At 56.4% G+C, this 20,798-nt stretch overlaps 1 protein-coding gene across 4 annotated transcripts in view; it reads right to left on the bottom strand.

The window, feature by feature from the left end:
• The window catches only part of TNRC6C (trinucleotide repeat containing adaptor 6C), a 62,626-nt gene extending 44,028 nt beyond the window's left edge, over positions 1 to 18,598 (bottom strand). For 2 of the 4 annotated variants that reach the window (XM_045835884.1, XM_045835888.1), the window contains exons 1-3: positions 18,553 to 18,585; positions 17,775 to 17,796; positions 1,695 to 2,021 (exon numbers count right to left, since the gene is read on the bottom strand). The gene's annotated coding sequence lies outside the window, so the exon portion shown is untranslated. Of the gene's footprint in view, positions 1 to 1,694; positions 2,022 to 17,774; positions 17,797 to 18,552 lie in introns of all 4 variants that reach the window. The other 2 variants (XM_045835886.1, XM_045835885.1) reach the window with 2 other exon arrangements.
• Positions 18,599 to 20,798: the final 2,200 nt, after the last annotated feature.

Below are 20,798 nucleotides of genomic sequence, written 5' to 3'. Positions count from 1 at the left end.
GCAGAGACTGCCGGGAGAAAACTGGTGCAAAGTGAAGAGTTGAGTTTGAGAGCCAAAAATTAATCTTTCCTTATTTTGTTAATATTATGTGGACTAATGTTATTTTCTGAGATATTTTCATACATAAAATGATGAACTAGTCTTTATTATATATTTTAAAGTAAAATGAACTAGGGATAACTTTCTAGAGAACGTTAACAGGTATAGAGACGAATGTTTTAATAAAAAATATTCTCACATAAAATTCCAGCGAATGAATTTCTTGTCACTTCCCTGCACGTCTGAGAAGACGGACACCGGCAACACCCGCCCCAGCAGCGTTCGACGGGAACACTGACGCAGCTCTGGCGCCCGACCAGCACCGTGACGGGAAGGCCCCGGAGAGGGCAGGCCGCCACATTGGCTCCTCAGTTTTTTAAAAATACGCATCACAACCTAACACATCAAGCCTCTCAGGCACGAGTACACAACCTCTGTGCGTGTTACGGCTTCACTGAGGACCACGTTTCAGCTTAGAAAGTAACGGCACGTTTGACTGTAAGCGGCTTGCAGCAAAGGAGGCGGACTACACTCTCGGTCAATGAATGTATCTGATCACTGACCTGTGTCCACTCTCCCAGGGACGCAGCAGGTGACAGTCACGCCTGTTGGGAGAAACACGGCCAGGCCGTCTGACTTTGTTCTGAGCACGCCCCGGTCTGGAGAAACCCTGCTACAGACACTTTTACACCACGTGGAAATTATTCCCCACGTTAAAAGGCAGCCCATGAAAGAAAAAATGTTAACATGATTCGTGACATGTGTGTTTCAAATTCCACCCAATCCAAGAAGCCCCCCTTCCCTAACCACAGACCGGGACCCCACTGCCGCCAGCAGACAGGGTCCCCGCGCCGGGACCAGAGCCAGTCGTTAACACGGGCGGGCTGCAGGAAAGGGGAGCCTGGCGCTGGAACGCATGTACTTCGCTCTCTTCCAAAAACACCTCTAGAATTCCAGTAAAAAAGTTTTAGGTCCAAACCCATAAAGTCATGACGCCGGGAACAGGGGCTGGGAGGTGAGACGTCACACTCTGGAAGCTGGAAAGCAAACGAACGAGGGGCGATTTCTCCGGGAGCAAGAGAAGGCCGCGCCCACCGGAGCAGGCGGGTCGAGCCCGAGACGCCGCAGGGCTGAGGGTGAGGGCTGCCAGGCAGGTCTGGCTGGACGTGTGTGACATGACAGTTAGCAACACCCACATCACATAAAACACGGTCACCTCCCTGCGACGCACACGTGTGGGAGGTCACGAGCGACCCTAGTGAACCGAGAGAAAGGGTGTTATTGACGCGTTTTCACCGCAGGGTTCCAAAGCACCCGCCCTGACACGCTCCTGTGTGCCGACGTCCAGACCTTTGGTTTCCGGAGAGCGACAGAGCAGCTGCTGCCAAGTGCAAGTACGTGAGGCGTACTATAAACAAGTGGGGGAAAGGGAATTCAACTTTAAAATCCAACTGAAGTGAATCTACCTGTTACCTGCCTACCCACCCATTCTCAATGACCTAATCTACTTGTGTCTCTATCACCCACCCAGCTAGCTCCGCTCCACGTATACGCTGAAGACGGACACAAATACGTCCGCTTGTGTTCCCGGGCAGCCAGGCTGAAGACGGCGCCCCAGCCCCCAGGTAAGGGACTGCCCTTCTGTGGGGTCTTACCTGGCTGGAGCTTACCGGGCTGCTGCTGTGCGCCGGCTCCCGGCGGGGGAGGAGGGCTTACCCCCGCAGGCCCAGCACCCTGGGTGGGGCTTCCACTGGTCAGCGCCCCCGTGGGCAACGGCTGACCTCTCTTCAATAGCTGCTTCTGTTCTTGCTGGCGGAAGCGTGGAGGCACCTCGCGAGGCAGGTAACGGGATGCAGCTGGCTGCTGGCCGCCGGCAGGTGCGCGCTTGCCATTGCTGCTGCTGGGGAGAGTGCTGGTGGAAGTGCTGGTCCCGGGGCCGGCAGGCTGGGGCTGGCTGGAGCAGGTCTTAGTAGGTTCTGGCACTAGAAGGACGAAATGAAAAGAACCGGAAACTTTAGTGACGCCCCTGTAAAACCCAACCCAAACCAAAAGGAAGGAAGCAGAAATCTGAGAGAGAGATGGCAATGCAGTGTTTGGGAACAGAACTGGACTGAAGTCTAGATTCGAGGTTTGACGCCTAGTTTTCCTACAGACTAACCAGTCTTGACCGTAGCCTTGAGCCAGGGTGCTGGTCTGCGAAATGGGTGTCGAGTCAGAGAGCAGCCCTCACCCTCCAGTTTGCACAGGCCTCGGCCGGCGAGAGCCCGGCTCCTGGGCCCCGCCGGGGGGAAGGAGTAGGTGAGCGGGGGAGGGAGCACTGCGAACCTGTGGGGTCTTTAAGTTGGATGCCCACGACTGAAACGTAACTGTGCTGTGCTAATTCTAACGACAGTCTAAAGAACACGCATCGGGGCATGCACCTGGGTTACTCAGACAGCCCGGCGTTCGCAGGGTGGGGCCCGCGACACCCCCGCCCCGCGTCACGGACTCACTGGGAAAGAGCGCAGGGCCGATCTGCACGTGATGCCTCTGCGTTAAGCGAAAGCCAGAACCCTGTCAGAGGACGGTGCTCGACGAAGGCTGCACAGCAATTTAACTAAGGAAAGGAGTGGGAGCGCAGAGCGGTACCCTGATGGGGTTCCCCCGACGGGCGCGCCAGCGCTGGGGGCGGTCCGAGCGGCAGCCCCGCAGGAGGAAGGGCGCGCAGACGTGTCCAGTGCAAGAGAACCTGAGCCCCAACGGCTCTTCCGATCTTGCACTTGCAACATTAATATCCACCAAACACCGCGTGTATCTTGGTGTTGGAAATGAGAAGAGTTTCTGTCTACTCAGCGTGTAAATGTCTCTGGTTCCCTAATTGAGCAGAGCTCCGCGTGAAAGGAGTTTGCACCTAGTCTGTGTGCGTCTCATACAGACCGGACAGGGGACACCCTAAGACCGTTTCCGGGCAGCACGGGGGAGAGCGCGAGACGTTCCCGTTCCCCCTTCTCATCTCCCAGGGTGGGAGCCGCCGTCCCCACCCTCCGCCTGGGCTCAGACCGCTCCCTCTCTCTCGGGAAATCACAGCCACGCTGTGTGCTGTCTGCCACCACGACCCTGGTCCCGAACCCAGGGCGCCCTCCTCTTCCTGACCACACTGCAGTCTCCTGGGTCTGCCCAGTCCCACTGCTGTCAACAGCTCGTTCGAAGTCTCGTGTGGGTGTTGTTCGGTTTTAAAAGGAAAAATAATCACAGTTAATCCATCAGTCCCGGGGCTCCGCTCCGCCTGCGAGGACAGCCGGCCCCTTGCAGCGCTGGACGGAGGGGCAGCACGCTGCCACCGCGCAGTGGGCGACGGGAGCACGCCGAGCTCGAGGGTGCGCTCGGCCGCTCCCCGAAACCCCGCGCAGACCCCTCCAGGCCTGCCCGCAGAGGACGGGCGGGCTGGCTGTCCGGGCCCTTCAGGGCCTCCGCCGGGCCCCGCGGGCCCCGAGACCCCGCACGGGCTTCAAGCCTTTGGACTCGTTCCTCTGCCCTGGACTCGCCGGAAAGGTCACCCAGTTTTGGTGACACCCAAATGCTGCCCCGTGCTGCCCTCTGCTTCAGTCCTGCCCCGATCTGCAGCTGCCCGCCGGACAGTGCTGCTGGGAAGCGGCCGCCCTTCACACGGAAGGTGCCCAAGGCCCGACGCGAACGAGCTGGGTCTGCGCCCCGGGCGGCGGGAGTGCTGCACAGAGGGGGGCGCGCAGGGCGGTCACCTGAGTGGGCCGGCAGCCCGCCGAGGGAGCACGGGGCGCTGACTGGCCGTCGGTCACGCAGGAGCCAGGGCCACGCACCACGCGCGGCCGCCGAGCCCTGGAAGCCTGAACCGAGACGGGCGCATGCGCCCACACACTGCACTTCAGTTAGTGCAACACCCAGGAAATCCATCTTACTGGCAACTTTCACATCGATTTCATGTTGAAATGATACCATTTTAAGTGTGCTAGGCTAAAAGTCTCTTATTAACTGTAATTTCACCTGTGCTTTTGTTTGAAATGTTGCTGCTAGAATATTTAAAATGACTCATGTGGCTTGAACTAGAAGACCCTGCCGAACAGCACGGTCTGCCTCCTGCAGGGACGGAGTCTGGGCTGAGTCCTCAGGACCGTGTACATGCAAACGGCCACCTCACAGAGGACTGTCAGCTGTGGCAGGTCGCCAGCTCTCCGATGTCCCCTTGTGGTTCTGGGCCGGCCCCAGTCCTGGCGCCTTAACCCACACGTAGAAGCGCCACCAAGCATTTGCTCAGCTAAACGAGAGGCCGGGGGCCCGGAGCCTCGTGCCCTGTCGGCTACCCTCACACTCCTCACGGGGACACTGCCAGCCGCCCCGGCCCCGGGGAAGGCGGGGGAGCCTCGCTCAGCAGCAGCACTGAGGGAGCCAGGAACTCGGACCTGTGGAGCTGCGCCTCGGGCCTCTCTCCTGTGAGCTGCTGACCAGTCTTTCCTGGCTGAAGCCAGTTTTTTCAGATCTCTGAAACCAGGAGCCAGTGAACGTAACACCAAACTGGTAAGTGGAGGACCTCAGATTTTGGATCCACCCTTATCGGCAGATCCCACGGGCCCTTCCCGGCTAGCCGTGCATGGTCCTCGGACCCACCTCTGTCCGCCTGCCGTGGCCCCGACACAACGCGGGGTGCGAGGCCGTCCTGACGCTCCCGGCCACACCTGCAGGGCCGAGGCCCGGCCACGGCGCCGGCACACCCGTGTCACCCAGCACATGCACAAGGCGAGGGCAGTTCAGGTTTGAGTTTCTTCATGGATCGTAAACAAATCATTCGTTTTACTTAGAAAAAATTACAATAGCACCCAGCTAATAACGACATAACTAATCAAAAAGCTGGTAAGCTGGAAATTATGGTTAGGCTCCTTTGCCTAATCAGCTTTTCCTCTTTTCAATGAGGGCGACATCTGCTGGTGAAAAGGTGGTGTGTCAAATCATTACATAAGAAAGCAAATCTTAAAATAATGTTCTTTCCAAGAAACAATTTTCTGCTTTTAGCTGAAATGTTCCCAGGGCATTGCCACAGCAGGGTCCAAACAGCTCACAAACCCTACCACTGTTCTCCCAGAACGGGCCAGCGCGCGGCAGGGAGCTCGGGCGGTCCCTCCGGGGCCTTGGGGGGCTCTGGGAGGAGCGCCTTCTCTGAACTCACAGTGCGCCTTGTCGTTCTGGACCAAGGGCAGAAGAGCGTCTCTTGCTGCCCCAGCTCCTTGATTTCAGGGCCCTGGCTCTCGCCCCGTTCTCCCTCCCGCCCCCAGAGCCATTCTACATGGCCGTCCAGGACGCCAAGGCCCCGGCCACCCCCTCTCTGTGCCGCCCACACTTTCACGCTGCCCCAGCCTCCAGCCTGCTGTCTGGACTGCCGGGTGCACCACAGGCTCCGAAAGACACAAGGTCTGTTCCCCGCTTACGCTGCCGAGCCCCTCTCCCGTGCCCGTGCCACGTCCCCTGCGCCCTTCAGCACCCGCCCCCCAGGCGGCTCCCCCTCGGCCCGTGGCTCCCAGGTCACCGCGGGAGAAGCTGCCGCTCCGCTCAGCACACTGGCCCCCGGCCCTTTCACGGCCCAGCTGCTCCTCGGGCACTGGGGATGCAGCAGCGAGCGGAGAAGGCAGCTCCCACCCCGTGGGGCTCCCACCCCGGCGGGGGAAGCCCCACGACCACCATGACACATACGCCAGTCACCGACGGACGTCAAGTGCCGCAGAGACTCGCCCGCCGGGGTGCAGGTAGGGGCGAGCCCCACGTTCTCACCCCACCACCCTTTTCACACAGCGCACCAGCACCCCCCACCTTCCCGTCTCCTTACTCAGGAGGTGGCCGGCGTGCGCCCTGTTGTGCCAGGAGCAGGGCTCCCGACCCTGGGGGTGACAGTCTGGTACAAGACGACCCTGACGGCCGTCCTGCAAGGACACAGTTACAGGCTGCGGTGAGCACGGCAGCAGCAACAGTGAGGTCAGGGGCTCAGAGAAGGCTCCTCTGAGGAAGGGACCCCTAGGCGGAGCCCGAGAACTGGGCTAGGCAACATGCAGGCCCGCCTGTCCCTCCTGCAGGGGGACGGTGCACGGGAAGGGGACCCCGTGTTCCCCAGGACTGACGCAGGCTGGCGGGGCCAGAGCGCGGGGGCTGAGGGACCGTGGCCAGGCGGCCCGGTGGGAGGACCCCTCCACGGTGTTCCTGTCCTGGCTGCAGCACGTGGGGAAGCTGGAACCTCCAGTCTGGAGAGCAGGTCTCCAGGGGCAGGTCCCTCTGGTGACAAGCTCATGGGGTACCGATCGATGTGACCGTCACTGGCTGCTCACTCAGCAAGCGGGGGACTGGACCGAGACACTGTCTGTGCGGCTCCACCGCCAGGCGGCCCTGACCGATAGCACCTTTCCAGGTGAGGTGCCGCGCCCTCCTCTCTCCGCTCCACAGCCCTACAGACAGCTGGTACGGAGAGCCATTTCTCGCGGCGTGGAAATGCAGCTCAGGTCCCACTGGGAAAGGCCAGTGGGAAGCGAGTCAGCACACAGGGCCACGCCCACGGAGAGGTTTTCCCGTGGGGAATCAGGCCTGCATTGTACCTAGGCCGCTATGACGCTTGCTTTTGCTAACCCCCTCACCCTGAATTGAGGCAGTAAGTACTTACTGTAACTTCCTAAAATCTGTGCTAAATCTCCCGGGGATGGAATGTAATGGTATCGAGTGTAACCGGTTCAACCACTTTTCCCCTGGGTCTGCAACATCCTTCTCTTTGAAGTAACATTCTTTAGCAACATGTATTAGCAACATTCTTTCCTCTGCTATCTGTAAAAGGTAATCACCTGCAGTAAACGTGTGCACAGTAAATGAGGACCATCCCCTGTGTAACGTACCCAGAGAGGCAATAAAAGCCTGTCCAGGCAGGGGCTGGGGCGCCCTCTCGCCCTCCCACTTAGAGAGCGGCCATGACGCCCCCCTTTCTCCAACGGACTCTGTAGTTCGTGCGCATTTGTTCATTGCAGCCACAACACACGGATCCTGCCGGCAGGGTCGGCATCAGGCTGGGACACACTGGGGAGGGCCGGTTTCCACTCCGACCCACCTGGCTCCTCACCAGGGACTCCCCAGGGCAGGGAGCGGGGGGCGCCCAGAGCACCCAGGCCTTTCCGTCCGAGTCACCAAGTCACTGCCACGACATTCGTCGTGCCCGATCTCCAGCTTACCAAGAACATGGCAGTCGTACCAGCACCCCCGGCCTCCCCTCCCCGACCGCGCCCTCCTCCCTCCCGGGTGAGGCCGTCACTGCACGCACGCCGGGGCACGCTCCTCTCTCGAGATGCGGAGCACGGACTGGGGTTTCGACCTCAGCCCGGCCACTTCCTGGCTGGCCACCCTGGGCCAGTTCCTTAACCCCTCTGTCCCCCAGCTGTGCCACCTGTAAAACGTGGGCAACGGCCCCTGCTGAGGGTCCCGTGGGGAGTAACTGCTGACAGGTGGCAGAAGCACCTACAGCAGGGTCCGGCACACCATAAACATGCTGCGCGTGCTCGAGTTGTGTGCAAGGGGAAAGCCCCGCGGCACGCGTACACGACAGTGAGGCCGGCCCGACTCAGGACGCGAGACGGGCCCGGGCCCCCTGCCGTGGGACTCCCCCCGGGCCAGGCTGGGCTCAACTCGGAGCCCGGCGTGGTGAGTGGGGACACACAGCCACAGGGCGGCGGGGGGGGGGGGGGATCACCACGAGGAAACAGCAGACATGGGGGTTCGGGCGAACCCCAGGAGGCGGACTCAGCCGGCTCCTGCGCAGCCGGGCTGCCAGGGAACGCACGGCGGGCCGGGGAGAGGGCCCGCTAGCCCGGCTGCAGCTGGGTCGGAGGATCTGTCGGGCAGAGTGGGTGACCCTCCTCTCGGAAGCAATGGCAAGTATTCCAGGCTGATCAAATAAAAACCAAGTCCTGCTGGATGAACCGCATGTAATACGAGCTAAAAAAGATAAGAAAGCGGGAAGAGACTCCGAGCTTTTACCGCAGCTGCAGGTGACCAGGAGAGAGAACCGCGGCGGTTCTCAGGACTGGGGGATTAGACCCCTCGTCCGGCCCTGAGCCCCCGCTTTAATTTGGGGTTCACAGTTCCACTGTCTGGAAGGTGTTAAGCACTACACAGTGTAAATAAACAGTCACCCCATCATTGAAAAAAAAGTTACAGAGCAGTTGTCAAAGCTGTCCCCTTTCCCCCACCTCGCACCCCAGCGCAGGGGGACAGGGTCCTCCTCGGGCTGAGCCTTGGGCCCCGCCTTGGGGGACCTGCGGTCCAATCTGGCCGGCAGAGCAGGCACCGCTCTGCTCCCGGGGTAAGCACGGCCCTGGGGGTGGTTGGTGGAGGTTTCTGTGCGGGCCCAGTCTCCAGTAACTGCTTTAGTGGCAGCGAGACAGCACCGGTGCCAGTCCAGGACCTCGAGACCGCAGCAGAGACACTGCACAGGTGGCGCCAGCAGTGCCACGGGCCTCTGCTTCTTCCCAGGAGCGGCTCTTCAGGAGGGTGCTCTGGGGGACCCTTTCTGGAGGCCTGGCCTCGCGGTGACCTTACAGACACCCGCGTCCCCAGCACGGTTCCACATCCTGAGGCTGAACTTCGGTGAAGACTCCAGGTTTCTAGCAAGTAGTCCACTTAAACCTGTCATCTGCCTGGACCTTGTGGTATACGGCAGGAGCTAGGTATTCAACGATGGTTTCCTTCTGACGGCGCGTACGACACCGTGACTCACCCACACACCTCACGCAGCCTGCTGAAGGCCGCCACCACGAGCCCAGCGCACGCTGACAGGCGGGCACGCAGTGGGTTACGGAAACACTTCCTCAGTAGCTGTTCAAAGGGAAGTGCTAGCCTAGAGGGGCATCTGAGCCCACACATTCTAACATGTCTTATTTCTGAAATTTGGATGCATCTTACAATTGGTGCATAAGTTCATTCATTTGTTTAAGATTTTACTTATTTATTTTCAGAGAGAGGGGAAGGAAGAAAGAGAGGCAGAGAAACATCAACGTGTGATATACCAACTGGTTGCCTCCTGCAAACCTATCAGTGGGGACCTGGCCCGCAACCCAGGCATGTGCCCTGATTGGGATTTGAACCGGTGACCCTTTGGTTTACAGGTCGACACTCATTCCATTGAGTGACACCAGGCAGGGCCAACTGGTGCATAAATTAAATAGTTCCCTCATTCATCCTCAGACTCCATCAATAAAAAAGAATTATTAAATCAATGATATAGCCTATAATTGATGGCATCTTAGAACTTAAGAAATTTTGTATGTAAAGCATGGAATTTCTCCTATGCAGATAACCCACAAGACAATAAGAAAAAATGTTCAAAAAGCATGCATTAATTCTAGCCATTCTGGAATATATACTGAAAGGTTCAGAGTCTCTTAAAATTTTACATTTAAATTTAATCAAACATCTGTGACGGACTATTTGCTCGTGTGGCTGCGACAGAGAGCGCCTCTCCTGTGCTGGAGCAACCAGCGACTCCCCGTTTACCACCTCGTCTGCAGCTGGCACCGCGGCCAGCGCCACGGCTCGCGGCAGCTCCCCGAGAACGATGGGACGCAGGTAGGGCGGCCGTGCGCCACTCGGGCCCATCTGCCGTGTTCACCGGCTGTCCCAGGGGGGTACACAGCAGTGGCCTTCTGTTTGTTCTGTTGACAGCTTCTGGCTGATCTGTCGCCAAGGCAACTTCTGGAGCCCAACTCAAAATGGGCACAAACTCATTAACTACTAACTACATCAACTTAGTGTCTGTTGCTAATGGGAAATTCTATTCAGAGATATTTTCTAGTCTAGTATATTAATGACCTTTCTAAAAGGTGTTCACTTAGGTGCTACTCTAGATATACCAGAATGAGTAACATAAATGTTAAAGTAAAATTATTTTAATGACTACTCACAATTAAAACCATTTCATTAGAAGTTTACTTTGTTTTGGTCCTTGGATTCTTCTCCTCTGAAAGAGGTTCTGTTAATCATACAAGCAGGTATTTCTAAGTTCTTCTGAACAACAGCCAGCTGCTTTCAAAGATTAAAACAGGACAGTCCGATGACCACGTCCGTCAAAGCCACGTGACCAATACAGCACTAACACGTACCGGCTCTCCCACCACCCTTCCCACCTGCAAGGTCAGCTGAACACCCCCGGATGGGACGGCACACTGGACAGACAGGAGGGGACGCCCACGGGGTGTCCGGCTGCCGTCCCCTGCCCAGCCGGCCCCCCCTCCTCTCCGCGCCACGCCGCCCTGAGCCGAACCGGCCCCCGAGGAGCGGCAAGTCCCAGTCCTGAGAGCCACAGGCCCCCGTGGCATCGCGGCTCCCGGCGCCTGTCCTCTCGTCCTCTCGAGGGGCGTGCACCGCCTCGTGCAGCAGGGCTGTGTGGCCTCTGCACCGAATTAAGGGACTGTGGGACAGCAATAGCCCTGGGATGTTTTCCCCCAAAGTGCAGACTCCACCAACTGCCAGCAGGGGGAGCCCGAGTTTAACGATGCCGACAGTGGTCAGGGAAGGCGGGGGACGTGCCTCCGCCACACACTCCACCTGGCTGACCAGTCGCCTGCGAGGCCGGCTTGCTGCCGCTCAGGACCCGCGAAGTGCCGCCCCCCAGCCAGCGCCTTTGCCAACACTGCTCCCTCTGCGGGGAGACCCAGGCCCCATCATGCTCTTGTCGCCCTCCAGGCCCCACTGAGGCGTCTCCAAGAAGGCCCCCACGGCCCGGCCCAGGCCCTCCGCTCTCCGGGCTCGTGAGACGACATTCCTGCCACGTGACCGCTCAGTCGGCACCGACACTTGAGGCGCCACACTGGGGTTCATCCCTCTCCCCAGACATCTCTGTGTTCCATGGGAGTGGGAGGATTATCCGTTTCCTTACATCTTTTTCTCCCCGTAGGGAACAGTGCAGTGCAGGGCAAACAGCAGCGCTTGGTAAAAGCACCTGCTGAACGAAACCATCAGCACAGGGAGTTTCTATGCTCAGCCCAGTCTACCCATCAACTCGACCCCTTCCTGTCCACCTGACCCAGTGGCAGAGGCACCTGTGCCCGAACTACACGGCCAGCAGTCTAACTGCACCCTCGGCCTCCGGCCCTCGCTCCGCCTGTTCCAGTCCCGTCCGACCCAGCACCTCGGCGGCCTCCCGCAGACAGACAGCTCCTGCTGTCACCCTGACCTGGAGCTCTCCGACACGCCCTCCGGTCTAAAACCTCGCTCCAGGGCCCTGCGCATGCACAGCGCACGAGGACCTCGCACCGGCCTCCCTGCCCCTCTGTCTCCAGCCCTTCTGTTGCAGAGGCGGTGGAGAGTGCTCCGTCCCAAGGGCCTGATGGGTGGTGGCTCCAGGAGGGGGGGGGACGTCCCCCGCCCTTGTCCTCACAGCCAGCTTCAGGGCCCACAGGAGGGGTGATTTCTCTGGCACACGTTTACCTTGTTCTCAACACCCGGCCGCTCTCCGACACATTTACCAGCGGAAAAAGGAAGTGCATGTCCGTACACAGACCTGCACCTGAGCATTCATGGTAACTGCATTCGTGCAAGCTAAAACCACGCAAATGTCCCCGCACAGGTGAATGAATGGGCTAACCAGTGGCGATACATCATCCAAACGGCAGATAGTGCCCAAAATTGCAGGAATGCGTTACTGACACACGCAGCAGTGGAGATGCTTCTCAGAAGTGTCGGCTGTGTGACCCCACCTGCCCACCGAACCGTCTGGGGCCGGGGGGTGGGGGTGGGGGGGAGACCTCTGCAGCGACGGGCAGGAGGCCAGGCGGCGGGGAGGGGCGCTCGGAACCTTCCGGGGCATGACGGGTACCGTCTTGACTGTGGGCATGGTCGCACAGGTGTGCTCATGCCGACGTACTCAATTGTTCTCTTCAAATAAGTGCAGTTTACTGTGTGTCAGTTCTAACACAATAAAGCTACTAGAAAAAGCCCAAAGAAAAGCAGGTAATCTGATCAATTATTTCTCGGAAAGCAGACAGTCAGCTTCCTCTAGAGCTCTGAACTGTAGCTTTCTCTGTTAACTGCGTTCGTGTTAACGTTTCAGCGCACAGCTACACTAGCTAGAGGTGCGGACTTCCCCTGTATCTGAGACTCGACGCAGGGCCCCGCAGATGCGGTCAGAGGGGCTGGCGGGCAGCGGAGAAGCAGTGTGCTCCCCGTTACAACTGGTTACTTCCTTCCTTCTAAGATTTAATCACGAATTTGTATTTATGTACCTGGGTAGTTTTTTTCCAATAAATTTTTATCCTTTCAAATTGCCTATAATTAGCGGGGAAATACCACATCTTAATACACTTTCTTTTGTCCTCATGGGAAAAAAATTAATGCACTTGTTATGTCTTCCTTCCACGAGGGGCTCAGCAGTAAGATTAAATACAGTCACGCATCACCTAGCGACGGGGGTGCGTGCAGAGAAATGCATCAGTATGTTCCGCCGCTGCGCAAAGCTTAGGGGCTGTACCGAACGAAACACAGGATCACTTATTTTTCAGACTGTAAAACACACTTTCCCCGCAAATGTGGGAAGGAAGCGGGGTGCGTCTTATAGTCTGAATGCAGCTTACCTGGCTGGGGGGTGGGGTGGAGTGGGGTCACAGGTTATTAAATATTTTACCCTATTTTTTGCTTCAAAACTTTTCCCCTTATTTTCCTCCTCTAAAACCTAGGTGCGTCTCACGGCCCGGTGTGTCTCACGGCCCTAGAACACGGTGCATCGAGCACAGGAGGAAACGATGCCGTCAGGAGACGCAGTGAACAGGAGACGCGTGAGGCTCAAGGAAAGAGTGAGGAAACAAAATGGAGTCAACTGCAGTCAGGCCAGCACAACTACTGAAATCAGAATGGGCTGAAATGGGAGCAGTTAACTTTACCTTAGTTCGACTGGCTTAGAATTAGACCCATGCACCTGAAGCTCTCAGCTGTGCGTCAGCACCGGGAGTCACAGAAACCCGGGAGACCCCCCTGAGGCACTGCGGAGGGGCGTGCAGCACACAGACCACGGGGCACCTGGGAGAGCGCTCTCCGTCAGGGGCCGCCGCTCCGCAAGCTGAGAGCGCGGCATCGACTCTTCTCAAGAACGTGCTCTGTACCGTGGAAACTCTCCGGGACTGCGGTGCGCCTGAGACCCTCAAATAAAACTTGTCACTTAATTCTAGCAAAGCCTCTTGACTCATTTATGCTTGGTTGACAGGCTGCTGCCAGCATACTAGGGCCACAACTTTATAACAAGCTTTTTATTTTAAGCAGAAAGCATACGTTCTAAAACAACGACTGAAAGTGCAGTGGTGAGTGATCGGGATCAAGCATCACGCACTGCGCGAGACTGCGCGAGACTGCGCATGCTGCGCTTTCGTGCGCCAGGCAGTGCAGGGGGTGTGTCCACACCAGCACCACCAGGGACAGGGAGGGAGCCATGTGTGCGCTGCGACCTTCTGACGGCTACTGCACGAGGCAACAGAACGTTCCAGCTCCACTGGAACCTTGTGGGCCCACTGTCATGCACGCGGTGCGTCTCGGACCGGACCGCTCTTGTGCGGTGCGTGACTGCGCTGCACACGGAGCAGCACGGCTCAAGACAGACCCAGCACCGGAGATCCCTCCCAATGAGATGCCATCCCACAGAGGTCTCGCACGTAATCTGACTCAGGAATTTCTTTCAGCCGTGTTTGAAAAGATCCTAAATTACTTCTTAGAATGATGGCAGAAAAAAATATATAATTGACAACCAGAAGATAAGGGTTCTCGTTCTAGTTCGGACAAACTAGCTGTCAAAACTTATACAAGTCACTTAACCTCTGAGTCTCATTTCCCATCCAACACAGGAACTGGATGACCTCTAAGGACCCTTCAAGCGCTAAGATTTTATTAATTTTATAGACAGGCAAGTAAGATGCCATGTTTTATAAAACACACTGTGCTGAGCACACTGACTAGACTTTCAGTTATTGCCTTTAAGAGTAAGTCGCACACTCAAAATAGTAATTTGCTTCACACGAACATGCACACTTGTAAATTCAGGGAATCCGGCCAGTTTTCACGCACAGCGTCACTCAGGGAAACACGGGTCTGCTGCTCCACAAATACTATTCGCTGCGTGTTGCGCGGAGACCCCGAGAGACCCCTGCACAGGGGAGGCCCCCCGCTCGGCTCCACGGACGCGCCACCTCCCCGGCGAAGTGCATGGGTGCAGATCCACGCCCACCTCTGACTGCGAAGCGGGGGGGGCCCTGCTTTAAGCCCACGTCACCATGCCTCGCTCCCGGCGAGGGGAAGCTCCGGGAAAGGTAAGTGCAGAGCGAACGAGCCTTCACAGGAGGCCGCCCTGGGCCTCGCCGCTCACCGCCAGGCCTCCGGAAGAACGTGGTTTCTGTTGGTTTGCACCAACAAAAGCATGCAGAGGTTTTCTGAAGATTAACAGTGGCAAAGTGAACGCGTGGCAAAGTTGAATACTTGATTGAAAAAATCTGTAGTTCTTTCCAGCAGGGTTAGGCAACTAGTTAAAATGTATGAATTCATAAAAGTGCAGGGCTGCCCTAAAATCACAAACCATTGATTACATGGACCTGAAGCCATACTGGGTCATTAACATACTTTCACACATAAAATAATTTACTTTGAGCTTTTTATATGAAAACTTATCTATTTTATGAGATTCAGAAAATATGGCTAAAAACCACCAAATTCAGCTCACTTCATATAATCCGTTTGAAACCCAGAAGACAACATGGAAAACTGAGGCTCACAGAGCCACCACATCGCATGTAAAGCTACTGTCTGTGACCAAATTCAGGGTGGCGTCCCTCCCAAATGGAGAACAACACTGGGGACCGCAGCGCAACCGACCCGAGGGGCGCCCTGCCGAGCCGCAGCTCGGGAGCCAACAGTGGTGTGCGGCCCCGCCCCCCGTACGAGAGCGCCAGGGTCTCACAAAGGAGTCCCGGGCGAGTGTGAGCAGCTGGCCCTGCCTTCAGTCACCGGGCAAAGACACTGTTTGGGGCTCACAAGGGACCACCTGCTGTGCGAACCTGCTCCCCAGCGGCTCAGTGCGGTCCCCGACGGGAGCGTCAGCTGCGGGAAGCAGCTCTGCGAGTGCGCGTGTGCGCTCACGAAGAGATTCCTCCGCGGGTGTGCGACGGCGGGCGGTTGGGCAGCATCTCGGGAAGAAAGGATCTGGAGTGGCCTGCCCTTCATTTTAGGCAGTGCCCGTGATTTCCATCGAGACTGTGTTCCCATGTCTTTCATCACTGGGGAAAAGGCAAGTTGACTGAGCAAGGACCCCACAAGCACAGGCCCTCATCCCTCCTCTGGACTCGCATGCCCGGCGGGACACAGGGAGGGCAGCCCAGGCAGAGGCCCAGGGAGAGCCATGGGTGGGGGGCCGCCCGGAGCAGAGTCGGAGTGTCTGCACTGGGGAAACAGGCCTGCCCCGGGCCACCAGGGTGGGGCGCTGGGGGCAGATGGGGGCCATGCGGTGCCTCCGACACACTGGCTCAGCTGGCCTGAATCTCGTGACTGGAGGAAAAGGGCCTCTCCAAAGGAACCGCGCTTTGGGGTTTGAAACACAATCAGGGATGAAACTGTAAGATTCCAGGGTGGGAGCGGGAAGCACACTGTATTAGAATGAACTCATCACAAAAGAAGTATCTACTGAGATTTGTTCTGCATTCATCTTTTAAAAGAAGATTCACTGTTCGAGTTCAACGGTTACTGCAGAAACTAAAAACTTTTCAAGTATAATTAACACTCTGTGAAGACTGGCATGAAGGCGCCGACCAGCCTACCGACTGAGCGGGGCGCTAGGAGCTGGGGCTCATGAGACGGGGGTAGCCCCACCCCCTGCCGAGCGGCTCCTGTCCACACAGGCCTGTGTGTGGGGTCTACAGGCACTCAGTCAGAGACTCGGGCCACCGGCCGCAGGCAGCTCACTTTCACGTGAACGGCAGTAACAGACAGGCTGAGAAAACCGTAGATGAATGAATTACCTAACCGCTCAGCTAGATTATTTACAATTCAAAAAAGCATTGTTTTTGTTTAGAAGGACATTATTATAATAGTAATAACTATGGTCTGTTCTGATGCTAGTTATAGTTAGTAGGGTCGCTACTAACTAGTAGGGTGACAGGCTGCACCCAAAGGAGCAGTAGTTTAGGGAAGACGAAGGGCGAGAGCGAGGGCGAGGCCCGCGGAGGGGGGTCAGCAGTGAGAAGGGAGCGGGAGCAGCAGAGACAGCAGCAGCTGGGGAAGGCGACGGACCGACGGACCGTCAGCAACCGGCACTGTTTGAAGAGAAAAGAACGCCACTGACAGTGACAATGGAGTACAGCTGGTACCGAATCAGGTTGTAAAAACTTCTCAAAATGTTAAAAAAAATAGAAAGAAATGGATGATTCAAACAATTCTGCACTTTTAAATAACTATTAAAAGAAACCATTGTTTCTTATTCAAGATCATGAACTCAAATGCAACCCCACACCACAGCCCTCTGGACCCTCGTGGGAAGTGTCACATAAGCTCCCGCGGCTCCGAGGGCACAGAACAGGCCCTCGTGTCCTTTCCGGCGACCTGCGTTCTGTGCACGCCGCCTCTCGATGCGGCCCGCCGCCCCCGGCGGATGGGCCAGGGGCCCCAGTGGGGCCAGGAGCCACCCCCGACACCCCTCCTCACACTGACTGCCCAGCCAAGAGCAAGCCAAGGAACTCACGCTCTCAGCCTCAGTGCCTCCAACGTAAACTGACACCTGCGAGTATGAAGTTCAAGGGAGGGAAGAAACATAAACCTCACCCTGAAAACTGTAAAATGCCGCACCAGAGTCAAGCACAGGTAGGGGTTCGGCCTGAGACCGCACGTCAGGGAAGCCTCCGCAGCGCACCTGCCTGCGTATGCAACTGTGTGCAAACGACGGTCCCCCCCGAGACGAAAGCTCAGAAATAACACAACGGGCTGCAGCGCCCTCCACTGAGCACCGCCTGCATGCGCGGCGCCGCACCTTTCCCCGAGAGCTCTCCTCCCGTGTTTACGGCAGCTGCGTGAGCGGGGCACCGCTCCTCCATTACCTCTCCTGTTCGACACGGGAGACGCCTGAGGCCTAAAGAAATGGAGCCAGTGCCCCTCCCCGTCAAGCACAAAATGAAGAGGCTGGGGTGGCGCTTCCAGGTGGCTCGTTGCGGAGACGCGATCTCGGGACGCCTGAGCGACCGAGACAGATCTTCACGTGTGTTCCCACCGACACCCGTTAGGACAACAACAAGCAAGCTCTGGACTTGCAGGATGAAAGAAACCTTACATATTAATACGCAAAGAGGGAACGCACGAAGAACACAGGTCTCGTTATAAACAGCTGGCACAGACAAATTAGGAGCTGTGAAAGGATTCAGGGTCCTTTGGTTATTCTTAATCGAACTGAAGCGATTTATCAGGTGACCCCTTGCCGGGGGAAACTACCCAGGGGGAACCACAGAGCGCTGTTCGCTGTGCGGAAAGCTAGCACCCTGCTGTCCAGGCCTCCAGGTCAAACCGACACCACCGAGCCGCGGATGGGAGCCAGCGATACAGGAGGAATTTCACAGTGAACAATGAAGAGCGGATTCAGAGGCAGGGTCAGAGCCTCCGTTTTTAGCCATCAATTAAAGCAAAAGTCATCTTTGTCAAAAGAAGCTTGGTACTGCCATAAAATGTGCCCCCCACAAATAAAATAAACTTACCTTTGGTTTTTTGATCAGCAGCCTGAAAAAAAAATTAGAAACTCTTTAGGAATAATGTGTAGAGCGTACACATCTATGAAAGTTTATAAGTAGACTTTAATAGGAAATTTTAAAAACAAGTTTTTGCCCAGTTCATTGATTAAAATCCATTCTACTTCTGGGAATAATGTCTAATTGTCTACATGCTTTTAACTATATGCCGGTATCGATCCAAAGGCAAACAAGTATATCTGGGTGCTCACATGAGCTCTTTACTTTAATGAAGTCTAGAAGGTACACAGTTTAAACGACAATGTCCATTAAACCAGGCGAGAGCAAAAACAAATGGCATAACTTGGTATATTAAATGCCAGAAAATTCAAGCATGACTATAAGGTTAAGTATAATTTTTAATATTTACTAACAGGAATTGTAGAAGAACATTTGCCAAAGTTACAACAATTATTTCTCGCTTTCTAATAACCTCAGCCGAACGGCCCCCTTCTCATTTCCGGGCAGTTCGCTGAAGCGGAGAACAGTGTGAGCACCCTCGGCCACCAACCACCGGAAGCAAACGTCTTTAAAACACAGCTCTAGTATTTCGAGGTCCTTAAGAAAGAAATTTTGTGGCTGTCACCCTGTATTTGTTTCACCAGCAAAATATCTATTTTCTGCTAACTACAGACTTAGCACATTGACCTTTCCAAGTGATGAAATGAACTCCTGCGATGGGATGGCCACGGTGATGCCAATGAGACACGCAAGTATAAAGACAAGCAAGGAGTAACTCTAGCCAAACCTTTTTCTGAGCACCTTCCTTCTTTTTCTTTTCTTCCTGCTTTTTCTTTTTCTTTTCTTCCATCAAATGTTCCTCTTTTTGTGTTTCTTGTTCTTTCTCCCTATTAAGTACAAAGGAAAGTGCCATTAGTACGAGTCCATCTTAAACCAAAAAACAAACACAGAGGGTCTCCGGGGAGTCGCGAGGCACTTGGGAGTGTCGCCGGTGTGGCACGGACACTTCGAGGAGAGGTGTTAGGCGTGGACTCGTCCCCCACTGGAACGGGCCTCTGGCACGGCTGCAAGGCGCCTGCCGTCTGGAGTGGTTCAGCCGGTCACTCGTCCAGCCCCCTGTGAACACCGGCCTCTCCCCAGGCCATGAGGGCACAGAAGGAGCAACACACAGCCCCTACCGTCCAGCCCTGGCCCTGGCGCCCTTAAGTGTTGTCTCTGGGACCCCCGGCATCAGAATCATGGGGGCACCTACTAAACCCACAGATTCCTGGGTTCCATCCCATCCCAGCCCAGCCCAACTCTTTGGAGATGCGACCCTTTCAAGACACACACTGTGTGCTCCAAGGCCTCTTGCTGCTTGTCCCACCCCAGTCCTCCCCACGACATGGCTCCCCCAACTGGACACCATGTGCCCCGTGCCTGCCGCAAGAAAACCCCCACTCCCTCTGCACACCCAAGTGCTCCGCCATGCGGGTGCCATTTGCCAGCGGGAGGGCTGCCACCAGAGCCCCCACCTCCTGTGAGCCCGCGCCACTGGCTGCCGGCTGTGCTCCGGGGAATGCCTCCTGCTGCCCGGCAAGGGCAGACCAGCTCTGGCCCGGGCAGATGCAGGGCTGCCCTGCCACCCAGTGGGCCGCAGCCACGCCTTCTTCCAGTTGAGTCCTCCCGCGGGTCCCCTCCCTCGGCCCCCGCACCATGGTGTTCTACAGCTGCCCTCCAGCCAGGCTCAGTCTTCTCTACAGTACATCTTCTCTGCTCGCCCCACCACGTGATCCCACCGCACGGTCCCACCGCACGGTCCCCGGCTCCCGGATGGGCCCAGGGGACGCCGCAGGCAGAGGGGGTTCACAGACAAAGCAGCAGGCTCACCCGCACAGAAGCCCCCGGGCACTGCTATCTGCCCATCGATGCTCAGTTCGAATCTGTCTATTGTGCAGTTTGTTTTTAACTTGCAAACATGTTTTATACACAACGACACGCACGGGATATTTCAACCCAGGGCCAGTCTGTACACACTTAAACACGATCTTAAGAAAAGTAACTTAAATCAACATGGGGGCGTGCTTAGGGGACACTCTTCCCGGGAAGCAGCGGGTCTCAGGCTCGCTGCGCACCAGACCTGCCCGGGAAGCCGCCACCCTCTCCGGGAGCCCTCTGGGGTGGGACTCAGGCATCAGCCATTTTTAAAGCTTCCAGAAGCTTCCAGATGCCTGCGGTGCTCAGCCAAGGCTGAGAAAAACTATGTTTAAAGAAGGGCCATACATTCATGTATCGAGTTTGGAAAACAGTTATGATTCATAGACGATACTTTCCAGGGACGCGTTCACGAAGAAACCTGCACTGCCAAGGTCGTCACGAGGGCCAAGCAAGCCTGTGAGTGAGGAGGCGGCGAGCAGGTGGCGTCTCGCCGTCGAGCCACAGGCACACGGCTCGGGAAAGCGGACACGTAAGGTCCGGGCGCGCGGCAGCCCCCACCCCCTGCAGCCCTCTCTTCGCCTCCACGCAGCACAAACGCCTTGAATTCCCTCCCAACAGTAAACTTAATAAAGTAGGCAAGTACAGCTATCTTATTAAAAGATATTCAATAGATGGAGTAAAAATGACTTTTGCTTAATTCTATTACTCTGAAAATTAAATTAACTCAAGCCAGCGACTCCCCCAGCAGCGCTGTTGAGGTTTTACCGTAACAGCGAAACAAAATGTTCCAAATAGAGAGCACGTACGACTGGGAGGCGCCGTCCACCTTCCGCCCGAGTCCACGCCCGTGGGGCAGAGCACAGGCGCCGTGTGCTCTTCCACAGCTTCGTCCTGTGCTGTCATCTGCCCCGACCAGCAGTCACCTGCCCTCCTGCGACCTCTCAGGGTGCAGTTTCTGCCACTTTTCATGAATAACCAAAACAAACAAACAAAAAAACAATATCCAATCACCTTTTTACTCAGTAAAGTAATAGGCGCTCCCAGAAAAAACATACACAATATAAACGCCATGGAACAGCCCTGGCTGGTGTGGCTCAGTGGATTGAGCACCAGCCT

This window comes from Phyllostomus hastatus, unplaced genomic scaffold, assembly GCF_019186645.2.
Source record: "Phyllostomus hastatus isolate PE091 unplaced genomic scaffold, TTU_PhHast_1.1 phas_contig_210, whole genome shotgun sequence".
NCBI lineage: Eukaryota > Metazoa > Chordata > Mammalia > Chiroptera > Phyllostomidae > Phyllostomus > Phyllostomus hastatus.
Note: the sequence above shows the minus strand (reverse complement) of the source record. Positions and strands in the feature narration are given on the sequence as shown.